The sequence below is a fragment of the Panulirus ornatus genome, chromosome 2 (genome assembly GCF_036320965.1).
Source record: "Panulirus ornatus isolate Po-2019 chromosome 2, ASM3632096v1, whole genome shotgun sequence".
In the NCBI taxonomy this organism is placed as follows: Eukaryota; Metazoa; Arthropoda; class Malacostraca; order Decapoda; family Palinuridae; genus Panulirus; species Panulirus ornatus.
Window position 1 is genome coordinate 76,014,029 of NC_092225.1, and position 13,169 is coordinate 76,027,197.

A 13,169-nucleotide genomic window follows, 5' to 3' on the forward strand; every position below is an offset into this window, starting at 1 on the left:
AAAATCTCACTGCTTCGAGCAACTTTCCTCCCACACCGTATATCCTTTAGACCTTCGGCACGGCATCTCTATCAACCCCATCTTATGCCTTCTCCAGATCCATAAATGCTACATAAAAATTCACTTGTTTCTCCAAGTATTTCTTACACCTATTGTTTAAAGCAAACACCTGATCCATACATCCTCAACCACTTCTGAAACCACACAGCTCCTCTCTGATTTGATGCGCTGTACATGCCTTCGCCATCTCAAACAATACCTTCACATACAACTTAAAGTACACTCAACAAACTTACATCTCTGAAGTTTGAATTCTCACCTTTAGCCCCCTCGTCATTATACAATGGCACTATCATGCATTACGCCAATCCTCAGGTACCCCACCATAATCCATACTTACAATGAAAATCCTTATCAACCAATCAACAACAAAGTCATCCCCTCTCTTAAGAAATTCAGTATCAATACCATGCACTCCTGCAGCCTTGCCACATATCATCTTTCACATGGTTTTCACTACCCCTTCTCTCTTCACCAAACTACTCTTCATGACTCACTTCGCAAACCACGCCGACCCATACACCCTACATCTGCCGCCCCATCATCAAACACATTCCAGAGTTCTTCAAATTACTCCCACCATCTCCTCGTAACTTCATTACTACCTGTTACTATTTCCCCTTTTGCCCCCCTTCACCAATGTTCCGATATTTTGTTCCTTTGTTTCTCGAACATCAAATATATATATATATATATATATATATATATATATATATATATATATATATATATATATATATATATATATATACCTCGGTCAAGGCCATCTCAGGTGAACAAGAAAAAAGTTATGATCGTGACTTACATGATTGGTGCCTCCACAATCACTGCGACAATTTGCAGGTTATTATCTATGAATCATCTGTAGGCCTTCCAACTTCTACCACACCAAACTGCGAGTTTCTGATAACTCCCGCTACCACAAACAGCCTCGAGAGGACTTGATGATTTGTTGATGTTCGAATTCCTTTGCATAACGGTCAATCCTCGAGAGGCCAGTCTCCTCAAAGACACTGTGAGAAGCAGCAGCCAGACGCGTGACTCTGTTCCAAGACTTAGGGGCAGGAACACCTACAGACAGCTCATGAAAACAGTGGCTTAGATAATAACCGGAGAGAGAGAGAGAGAGAGAGAGAGAGAGAGAGAGAGAGAGAGAGAGAGAGAGAGAGAGAGAGAGAGAGAGAGAGAGAGAGAGAGAGAGAGAGAGAGAGAGAATGATATGAGTAAAGTGAAATCATCAGCAAGAGGGTAAATAATGTTATAAGATGATGATGACAAGAAACTGCCATTCATGGAAAGAAGGGAGTAGGCGACAGCACAGAACCCTGTGGGATAACAACACTGACAGGAGACGACGGGGGAGTCACTCCACTCACTGATGGATCATCCGTCAGGTAACTGGGACCAGATATCATTCCATCACTTCCCCAACCCCACAGCAGTTGATACTGATCTCCCTTAAACATGATATTTTCTGAGGTCTTCCACACATAAGATCTTGTTCAGTCAAGTAGTTTCTGGGTGTCTCCCTCTGACCCAGCACCACCGGCCAACCATGATAGGAAATTTGTGGCTTGTTTCCTGCGCCTGCGTTAAGTCATGAGAATAAGAACTAGTCTAGGTGCAGGCACACACTTCCTAAGGACATGCGAGCTTTCGAACTGAGTGGAGGCACCAGAAATCGCCTGTTGTAACATGTTACTTTGAGAGGTAGTACATACATAGTGCCACTTTCCCAAGGTAGTTTGGCCGGTGTAGTGGAAGCAGCAGAGGGGGAGGGAGGCGGAGAGAGAGAGAGGGAGAGAGAGGGGGGGGGGGTGAGCGCTGCCACAACTGGTCCAAGGCCACAGGTGTTCGGCAGGATGCAGGTCAAGTAACCACGAATGGACCGCAGGAAGCCCTTACGTACTCTAGCGCGCGCGCACGCACACACACACACACACACACACACACACACACACACACACACACACACACACTGCGTCAGTCAAACTGACTGTATGACCTCTGAGTTGGAGAGTACGATTCTTCAGCATAATGATCCCATCAATGGGTGTGATGTCCAAGTCTACTGACCCGACCTGGTCCTTATGGCGGCCAGTATACCCAAGAGCTGTAGCGTGGTGGTGCTCACAGTTACCACCTTTACAAGATCTCCTTATTACTGACATCTACAAGAAGTTACCTGAGTTATTACAAAGTTATATCGTCTTCACCGTCCAGGATGCCTGTCTATATACTTAATTTCTCGCTCTCTTCCCAATAAAACGTACACGTTCAAACACACTCAACAAAGTGTTACAAACGAAAAGCGTTAGTAAAGCGAAACACGACATCATCTGTACCTGGCTGATCCTCATGTATTCTAGAGACCCAGGTCCCCTCGTGAAGAGTGAACCCATCATCCCTGGGGAACTAACAGACAGACGACAGGTGGCAGGCAACGTGGCAGGAAATATGACAGAGCCAGAGGGCGAGTGAGAGAGAGATAGGGGGGCAACAAATGATCTTGGCACAGGTAGGTGGGCTGGACGGGTGCCACCACACACCACACTGATCTTCCAGAATGATAGGTGGACTCGCCCACCACAGGGGGAGGGGGAGAGGAGGTCAAGGTCAGGCAGCGGCGGCAGCAGCAGCAGCAGCAGGCTTCACCAGCCCAGCCTTGCGCCTCATCGCTCCGCTCACTTCCCATTTATCACAGTCTTTACCAGTGAGTGTGGGGCCGGCTTCCCTCCCTCTCGCCTGCAGTGAACCCAATTTGCGACAATGGTGTCATCCTGTGGTGCAGGTGACCAGGGAACCCAGCACAGAACCTCTGCCTGCCACCCGGACCACGCTACCTTAAACCCTACCTCGGGCCATAATTATCATAGAAAGTTGTCCCCCTACAACTTATGACACAACTCACTCACCCTTAACACACCTCGCCCCACACCCTCATCAGACTCACATTCATTCATCACACTGAACCGTTCACTAGTACACAATACATTGACTCAACGACAACATTCCCAAACGAGACACACAGCTCTCACGTATAAATGAAATTCTGTAAACGAGTTTCATTTTTACACAATCATTACCTTATACCGAATCATAAGTTTGTGACTCTACATTGAATGATTCAGTACATACTCCAGGTAGCAACTTAACGATTTAGTCTTACTCCTGATATTCAAGGTATATGTTAAGGCTCACGAAAAAAAAAGACAGATATGCCTGCATTATCTCTGAGCTCTCCCGTAAATGAGAGAAAGATATAAACCCAGTATTTCATGTTGTATAACTCAATGACCCATCGTGAACAGTAAAAGGTGAGAGACAGTGGGCAACAATTTCTCCAAGAGACAGTTCATACGTTCTACACCTACCAGATGGCAGCAGTGGCCTGCCCCACACGACAACAATGACGGTGTGGTGAACATTAAGAAACAACTGCTACTCTACAGTGTGTGGTCAGGCAAGCGTAGTGTCTCGCATCTGCACCAACCACCTCACCTTACAGTCCAGTGGAGTCACCTCGCACTGGCTAATTCATCAATATTCCTCCTGTCAAGTCTATGTTTAGTTACAAACATTAAAAATGCTGCTGGACTGATACACTATATTTACTCACACTCTTACGGATGAAATGTAACACAAATCATTGGGACGTACTCATCCTCTGAATCTGCTTTGAAAAAGACTGTAGTGTTTCAATCTTGCCAGTGAAAGTTGATATAACAGGAGGTGTAGGTTTGACGTTGAGGTACAAGGTTCCACTGACCACACCACACAATCCAGCTAACACAAAGATACTCTCTTATAACACTACGTTGCCAGCTTTATCTACTCCGTACAAAGCTGGAGCAGTTTTGAGGCTACTGCTCGCCAGGCAGGTAACGTCAACCATGCTATATAAACAGACACATAAAAACTTCGTTCAGCTGGACATGATTCACCCACAGTATCGATGTACACAAACTGATTCAAGGTCATGCGTTTAGTATTCGTGGAGCCCTGACCTCACCTGTGTATGTTCAGTGCTTCTCATGTGGCTCTGCAGCTACTAACTTCACACTTCACTACAGTGTATGTAAGTGTACGCACTGACTGCTTCACCTTACCTCAAGGGTCAACTTGACTGCAGGCCGTCACTAATGACCTGTGTTAAACCAGCTTGTAAATATCTATGGTGTTCTGTATTTACACGTAAATCTATGCACAAGTGTGTATTTTCTTGGTTAAGACACCTGTCAATAAATGTGCCCATCAAGGCCAAGCGTGTGTGTGTGTGTGTGTGTGTGTGTGTGTGTGTGTGTGTGTGTGTGTGATACCTCAACACGGTGTGTGTGAATATGTAAGAAAATTGGTTGAATGAGTATAGTGTCCCCCCTCCCTCTGTGGTCCAGCTGAATGAAGACCACCTTCACATGTATAATATCACATCAGAAGTGAGTGCAAGGTTCTTCAGGCATGGAGCGCTGCAAATAAGCTATATTGGGTGCAAAGCCAAGTCTCTCGCGGCTGTTGCTTTGCTGGAGACACGGCCACAACATGGAGATAATGCTATGTTAAATGCTATTAGTCTGTGGCAGATACGGCTGTGCTGGACACACAGGTATATGTAATAAAGCTATGTTAAATGCTATTAGTCTGTGGCAGATACGGCTGTGCTGGACACACAGGTATATGTAATAAAGCTACGTTAAATGCTATTAGTCTGCGGTAGATACGGCTGTGTTGGACACACAGGTATATGTACATAAAGCTATGTTAAATACTATCAGTCTGAGGCAGATATGGCTATGCTGGACACACGGGTATATGTAAATAAAGCTATGTTAGATGCCACGAGTCTGCGGCAGATAAGGCTGTGCTAAAGGCCTGGGGAAGGGGAAGAAGCCATGTACATAAAAGCGTTCACTACTGTACACATGAAGGAGGTGGGTGGGTGGGTGGGTGCAGGCGAGGCTGGAGACGACACTAGTATGTTATCTTACTGTGCGACGGTGTTTGCTGGAGCAGACGATGCCCATGATGACCTTGAGGGAGAGCCTCCGGGGCATGGCTTGAGCGGCTTCAGCACCACCTTGGGCATGGCTCCAGCATGTCCTGCCGCTCCTCGATCTCTGCCACGCCCACGTGGCGCATCACGCCACACAAACACGCACAAATGCTCCACCACCGCTCAAGTTGATCCAAGTTTTCACAAAGTTATACGGCCGACCACGTGTGTATATGAGGGGTTAGCCTCAAGTACAGTGTGTCATGAGCTCGGCTGTAAGTGTGACCAAGTGGCAGGGGACTGTGAGGACAAGGTCCCGGATCAGGCTTGAGAACCGAGACGACGTGTGGCAGTGAAGGTGGTTGGTGGAGGTGTTGGAGGAGGAGGAGGGCGGCGCCCTAAGGTAACGGGTGAGGGAGTTGGGTCAAGGGTATCTGTATAATGTGTTAGGAAGCAGGAGGCCCAGGCAGGCAGGGAGGGAGGGAGGGAGAGGGGGGATAGGTGAATGTTGGGGCTCTGAGCCAGGAGAACCAGCTGGGGACATGCGCCACCTGCCTCACTCACAGCAGGAACACATCACCCAACACCACCACCAGCCACACTCCTCCTCCCACATCTGCTGACTTCCTTCACTTCTCCAGTTTCTCTCGTGACGTCGGGCACGTCTGACAGATGCACTTAAGTCTACACAAGATTTAATACGCCTGGCAGGGATGTACAAAACTATACATTACATATGCCATCATTAAGCAAATGTAGTTACACATTTTCTTCACAAAATCTATATAACGGAATATACATAAAAAGGCTATGTATTCACAAACATAGTCTCCGGGCGAACAAGAATGATTTCATTTTGTATTGCTTCATCAGCAGCAGTCGCCAAGCGGGAGAACATACGATATTACCGATCCAGACGATACTAATACAGAAAAATACATAACACGTAATCGATCCTCACTGGAGAACAACACTACATCCATCCATGGATGGCAACACTACCATGGAGTCTGGTCAGCACGACAAAGTGGGTGGCACAGTAGGTTATAAGGTGGGTGGCAGAGTAGGTTATGACAGGGTGGGTGGCAGAGTGTGTTATGACAGGATGGGTGGCAGAGTGAGTTACGACATGGTGGGTGGCAGAGTGTGTTATGACAGGGTGGGTGGCAGAGTGGGTTACGACATGGTGGGTGGCAGAGTGTGTTATGACAGGGTGGGTGGAAGAGAGAGTGTTATCTGTAAACACAGGTAGTAGTAGTATAATACCCATGATAAGGCTGAGATGCTCGTAGCTATGTACAATGACCAGGTCATCAAGTGTTCCAACATGTTAACACTTCATACCTATATACACTAAACTCTAGCTATACCTTCTCTATGGGTTCACCCAAGGTATACATAACTCATTACTATACACTGAAGTAAACCGTACAGCACAAACGTAATACGTTTGGCACCTGACATACAGTAAAACAAACTGAATAAATATATGGACGCAATACTGAAGGAGGGTTTAGGTTTATATATTACATGACTAATGCTTTATGGCTGGAGTAAAATTCAAACAATATACTGTTCCTATCCGCACACAAATCCTCACTCCCATATTTGTAACGCATGTTAAAGAGATCATCCACCCTACAATTCTAGCAATTTCAGAAACATCAACTTCACTGGACCACCAGACTCTGGACAAACTCGTCACACATCAAACTGTAAAACAAGTGACTTCCACACGACGGTACAACCCTTGAGAACCACGGTACTATTCTTGAACACAACGGTACCATCCTAGAGGACGAGGGTACCATAATAAAGCACGAGGGTACCGTCCCTAAGCCAGCTGTGGTCAAGAGTTTGAGCGAGCGTGAGGGGTCAAGGCTGGATGGTATGGTATGGTGGTAGTGTGTGTGGTGAAGACGTTAGGCCCAGCCAGGCTGGTGAGGTGAGCGGCCGTAATCTGTGCCTCCCTCCTCTAGATACACTTATCTCCACCACAGGCCTGACGCTTGGGTCATTACCGCCACAACACTTCTTGACAAACTCCACACTAACTCCTCTCTGCTTGTACAGGTAACGTACACTAACTCCTCTCTGCTTGTATAGGTAACGTACACTAACTCCTCTCTGCTTGTACAGGTAACGTACAATAACTCCTCTCTGCTTGTACAGGTAACGTACACTAACTCCTCTCTGCTTGTATAAGTAACGTACACTAACTCCTCTCTGCTTGTACAGGTAACGTACACTAACATAAACATTCAATTCTCTTCAGTTCTCCAGGTCACTTCGCTTAACAAAACATTAATCTAATTACCTCGTCAATGAAAGCTTACGGAATACAACCTCAAGACTAACGTAAGTATCCGTGTAGCGTGCATGACCTATGGCTGAGTCATGAACATTCTCTCACAGGATCACTGAGGTGTACGTCATGACGTCCAGGAAGAATTTGATCTTACAACAATAAACTTTCTTCCACAGAACAAAATGCACAGCATATCAACTCTATCAGACGTGAGGTGAAAGAATGGAAGAAAGCACAGTGGGGAGAGTCTGCCAGCGAGCACCGTGGCCGTGCCAAGCCTTGTAATTTTCTTAATAAAGGTGTCCGTTGGTTGGTTTGTTGGTCGAGCCTGTGGCGGTGTGGAGGAAGGACGGGTGCGCCGTGGTGGCGGGACACAAAGATCAGCAAGGCGCCTGCAACACACCACAGATGCACATTTCCAGCACCAAGCAGACCTTCACAAGAGTGACTGCCTGACACCGTACAGGATGGAGACATAAGAATGACCAAAGATCGTCCAACACAACACCGGTCAACCGTGGCCGGTCCACACGTCCGCTGTGCAGGTATGACGACGACACGACAAGCAGCAGCAGCAGTGGTGTTGGTCATTGCTGGCGGTGCACTGCAAGGCCAGCCGGTGGCTGGTGGTGGATCAAGTGAACCACACCAACGACCCAGGAAGACACCACTTACCACATTGACCCTGCACCAGCTGGCCATGACACAGGTGAGCCACTGACTACATACATACTACGCCACACACCAGAACGTCACCAGCCTTATGTGTGCTACAGCAAAGCAGGGGAGACCGCTCCTGGAACGCCCGTGTACGTTCTGGAGGAACGAGGAACGACAACAACATCTCGTGAGTCCCGTCATCCTTGCCTCACTGAACCCACTCGCCCACTCCCTAGCGAACCTCTTACCCTCAGCATCCAGTATGCTTCTGCTTGCATAGCAACGTCTACGACACGACATAAAACCAAGTGGTACACGCTTCACCGAAGCAGCATAAGACAAACGTCAGAAACTACAGTACAGGTCATGATAAAAATACCTGCACCAGCAGGAGGCAGGATGCAACATACCATGCAACACCTGGTTTCCTGGCCACCTTAAAGCACAACACTCATCCGTCACGAGACACAATGAACACTTCTTTGCCTGGCTTGGCCGCTTCTTCCAACACACAGCATCACTAACACAACACATACCCACGGTCGCCGCACAGGCACCAGAAATGACTATCCAACAAGCACCAAACCTACATCATACATACATACGTCCACTAAAACCATCTTCTGTTTCCCCACTTTACCTTATCTATCTAATCTCTTCTTTCACCACCTCTCACCAACCAGCTACCTACGAGATTTCGCCCTTCAGGCAAGGCTAGCGAGTAGCGCTCATAGGAGGAAACATCTAGCGAAGTGGACCTAGGATGTGATTCTGTCAAGAGATCCCCGGCTGGCGAGGCGTTTACTGCAGTACGAATTCTGCATACAGTCACGACTGAGTAATCGTGCGAGGTGTGTGTTGTGCAGTATTACTTGTGGGACGGAGGGTGTGTGTGTCTGTATACCTATTACCACTGAGCCACGTGTGGTGGAGGCACGGAGGAAAGAACCCCAACCTGAGGTAACTTTGGCCGGTGTTCGATATTCATGATGCCGACACTACGTGAACGAAACAATGTGAAAGTTTACTGGAACACTAAGAATAAAATTAATTATTTTGTGATACAAAGCATATTTTGTACCAGCCATCATAACTGTATGATTTAATGACTGCCATCAATGTACCATTGCTCATATAAACGGCCATATGAGGATGAAGGTACATACATCACTGTAAATATGTACTTTTTCCACTACCCTTGCTAAACATGGTGTCGTCTGGTGACCAATGCATTACAAAATGATAATCTGAACCTCGTCTGAAATAAACACAAGGATAAAAACAAACAAATGAATAAAATTCTTTATTTCTCGACAGTATCGGTAATAACCACTACTCGTATCGGCTAAAACTTTATAACGGTACGTCACTAGTACTGAACCAGCCAATGAAGGGCTGGTTCACTGCGCTGCGCCGTCACAAACGAGAGAGAGAGAGAGAGAGAGAGAGAGAGAGAGAGAGAGAGAGAGAGAGAGAGAGAGAGAGAGAGAGAGGAAGGGAGCCTTCCCGACCCTCACAGCCTCAGCAACCACCTGGTAAACAAGATAATCATGAAACCAATGCCATCAACCGCCTAGCCTGCTGGTGTCCACGCCTGGCTACATATGATGGTGGTGTCCACGCCTGGCTACATATGATGGTGGTGTCCACGCCTGGCTACATATGATGGTGGTGTCCACGCCTGGCTACATATGATGGTGGTGTCCACGCCTGGCTACATATGATGGTGGTGTCCACGCCTGACCACATATGATGGTGGTGTCCACGCCTGGCTACATATGATGGTGGTGTCCACGCCTGGCTACATATGATGGTGGTGTCCACGCCTGGCTACATATGATGGTGGTGTCCACGGCTGGCTACATATGACGGTGTCAGTGCTCATACCCCAAACCAACATGACCCACTGAATAACACACAGATACACATACACACCACATATTCCCCGGCCAAGGTAGACTTCCTATAATCATCCCTGTGTGAAAGCATAACACGGACGTCTGAGGATAATGAGTGAGCTTATGTATGCCTGACGACACTATGTTACGACGAACGTGCAAGACCTATTCTTGACTCATACATCCTCCAACACACGAACATACGGCAGCCGTCAGCGTAGGGTGCAGGTCGCCTGGGATATGAGTGACTACTGTGCACACACAACCCTCACAACCAGCCGGCGCGGGGCCGCCCATCCACTACACTGCACATGAACATTTGCTTCAGCCTTGTTGGTGTGGTGACCAACCTTGAGGAGGACTTTTAAACCAGCGCCACAATGTCACATCGCATCACATCCTCCTCCCTCCTGACCTTACTACTGATCCCTGCTCCCTCCCGCAGCCACATGACTGGTGGTTGCATGCAGTGAGGAAGGAGGGAGCCACAGGGGGCAGCAGCAGCATTATGTCGAGACTGTGACCTCACCGTGCAACCCACTACACTACCCTCCCATCCCCCCCACTTTATCTCTCCCACAATAAACATACACAATAAACAGCAGATCACAGAGGATAAGGCAGAGTGGGAGGGACGACCGACGGTTGTCGTAATGCTGTCCCCCTCCACAGCACAAGTGAGCGATCAATCAAGTAGTATTTAATCTGCTCTACTCTCACTCTGTCTACAACTGTCAATAACATGATAAGATACCATCACCTTCAGAATATACCATCACGACACTGAGGGCTTCACCTTGGTAACAATGTAATAAATATATATCCCAATTTGACCTTCAATAAACATACTGGTTCAGCGTATTGCTTAGTTCCACTCTGTCACACTGAACTAAAAAAACCATAAGTGCGACGTCAGGACACTTTGGTATGATGATCTGAACCTAAGGGTCAGATCACAGGCCAAGAAGGCTACCCGAGGAGGGAAGCGTCATGCTGGACAAGTTTCTAGACCAACGACCTGGTGACATGAGGAATCAACACCTCACCAAGCGTCAACATAACACGAAACTGATGGATGAGGGAGCAGCCGTGCAGGAGTGGCGACCTCCAGTTATCAGCGCCAGATAAGCATCAGACCGACCAATACGCCACAAACAAATCCTGCACACCAGTCAAGAAGACATGGATAAGATAACTACACCAGCAACACTCATCTCCTCCGCCACAACCACCCACCTTACACCAACTCTTTCAACAAAACACTTTATATAACTGACCTGCCACAATGTATCCAATAACAACAAAAGCTTACATTGGGGGATTCAAACGCTACACACAGATTAATTTGCATTTCAAACCACAACAACCCACATGGGTTGCAACTGTTCACATTAATGAATTCACGTGATAATGTACAGCTGGTAAGGGGCCTCGAGCCAACTCATCTCCATGACGGGATCCTTGACGTATGTATGTGTGGGCTTCACCATGTGTCGCACTACACACACATTCATCACTGGTCATGGTATGCTAATGATCATCATCCTAAACTCTTAACATGAGTAACGTTTCTCATACCATCCTCCCTAGGGGCAAGTACCGTGGTAGTTCTCATACCATCCTCCCTAGGGGCAAGTACCGTGGTAGTTCTCATACCATCCTCCCTAGGGGCAAGTACCGTGGTAGTTCTCATACCATCCTCCCTAGGGGCAAGTACCGTGGTAGTTCTCATACCATCCTCCCTAGGGGCAAGTACCGTGGTAGTTCTCATACCATCCTCCCTAGGGGCAAGTACCGTGGTAGTTCTCATACCATCTTCCCTAGGGGCAAGTACCGTGGTAGTTCTCATACCATCCTCCCTAGGGGCAAGTACCGTGGTAGTTCTCATACCATCCTCCCTAGGGGCAAGTACCGTGGTAGTTCTCATACCATCCTCCCTAGGGGCAAGTACCGTGGTAGTTCAAACGAAAACGGTTCATAATTCCTGACATCACAGTCATAACTTCATTACCCACATATCCGGCTGGTAAGGAGGAGTCCCTACCAGCCCGGGCACTGTGGAGGAGCATCATAATTACCTGGTGGAAACTGTCCAGCGATACTCACAACCACCTACGTGGGTTAGGAGACCCAGTAACACATCCCACTCTTACCCTAACTGATATCACGCCCAGCATTATGTCCACGAGTAAGCAAGTCTTGCTACGAGAACTGGACTCGCTTGTGGGCGATCACGCGCGCCACAAATGTTGGAACCGTTCCAGTCTGCCCAAGCAACCGCCCGGCACCGCATGACTGAACTCAGACAATCTAACTGGGAGACCTTTGTTTATGGACTGGATATCCGTTCTCCTATCAGTAAAGCGCGGAAAGACATTAAGAAGATTAAGGGCAGGAAAACCCGTTAAGCCTCCCATTCAATGAACCACTTAACACTACGTTTACTTCTGCCAGTCTACCGTCTGAGAGGCAGGAGAAGCTAAATCATTAACACAGAGACAGACCGTTACTACACTTCATTATGAACAAAGTGTGAGATGACGGCAATACCCTCTTCAGTGTGTGTGTGTGTGTGTGTGTGTGTGTGTGTGTGTGTGTGTGTGTATGTGAAGTTGGCGTAGCGCTGACTACTACAGGCAAAGCTGCGTCCCCAGGAGAGGAAGGCATCACCTCCTGCGTAGTCTCGTACACCACGTCCTCAGCGATCCTCCTCCTGCACTACATAACATGAGCTATACGACACGAGTTCTACCTACATCTTGGGTGAATAGCCTTACCATACCTACATATACCCACACCCAACCAACATGATGTCTTCAGACCTACGTACATCCTTGACACAAGTTGTTCATGTAAAACCTTTCAATGGATGGTAGTCTGTCGTCTTCTACAAAGAACTAGGGAGCATCTGTCTCCTAATCTATGTGGTTTTATGCACAAAATGTGTACATCACTACATCACCACCTTTTTCACATTCTCCATACTGAGAACAATTACATCACCTTCCTTCACCTTTTGATACCATCAGTCACCCTGTACCCCTGCATGACCATACTCAAATGGATACAGAGAGCTGGCTTTTGCGCAGCATCCCAGGCTACCTGTCCCAGAGAAAGTCATCTGTTCTATTTCAAGGACACGGCGGTGAAACTAACGAGTCTCAACTTGGTATTCCGTAAGGCGGTGTACTTAGCCCCACCTTGTTCAATGTCCTAATTAACGCCCTTCTTCAGTCCATGATCAGGAACACCA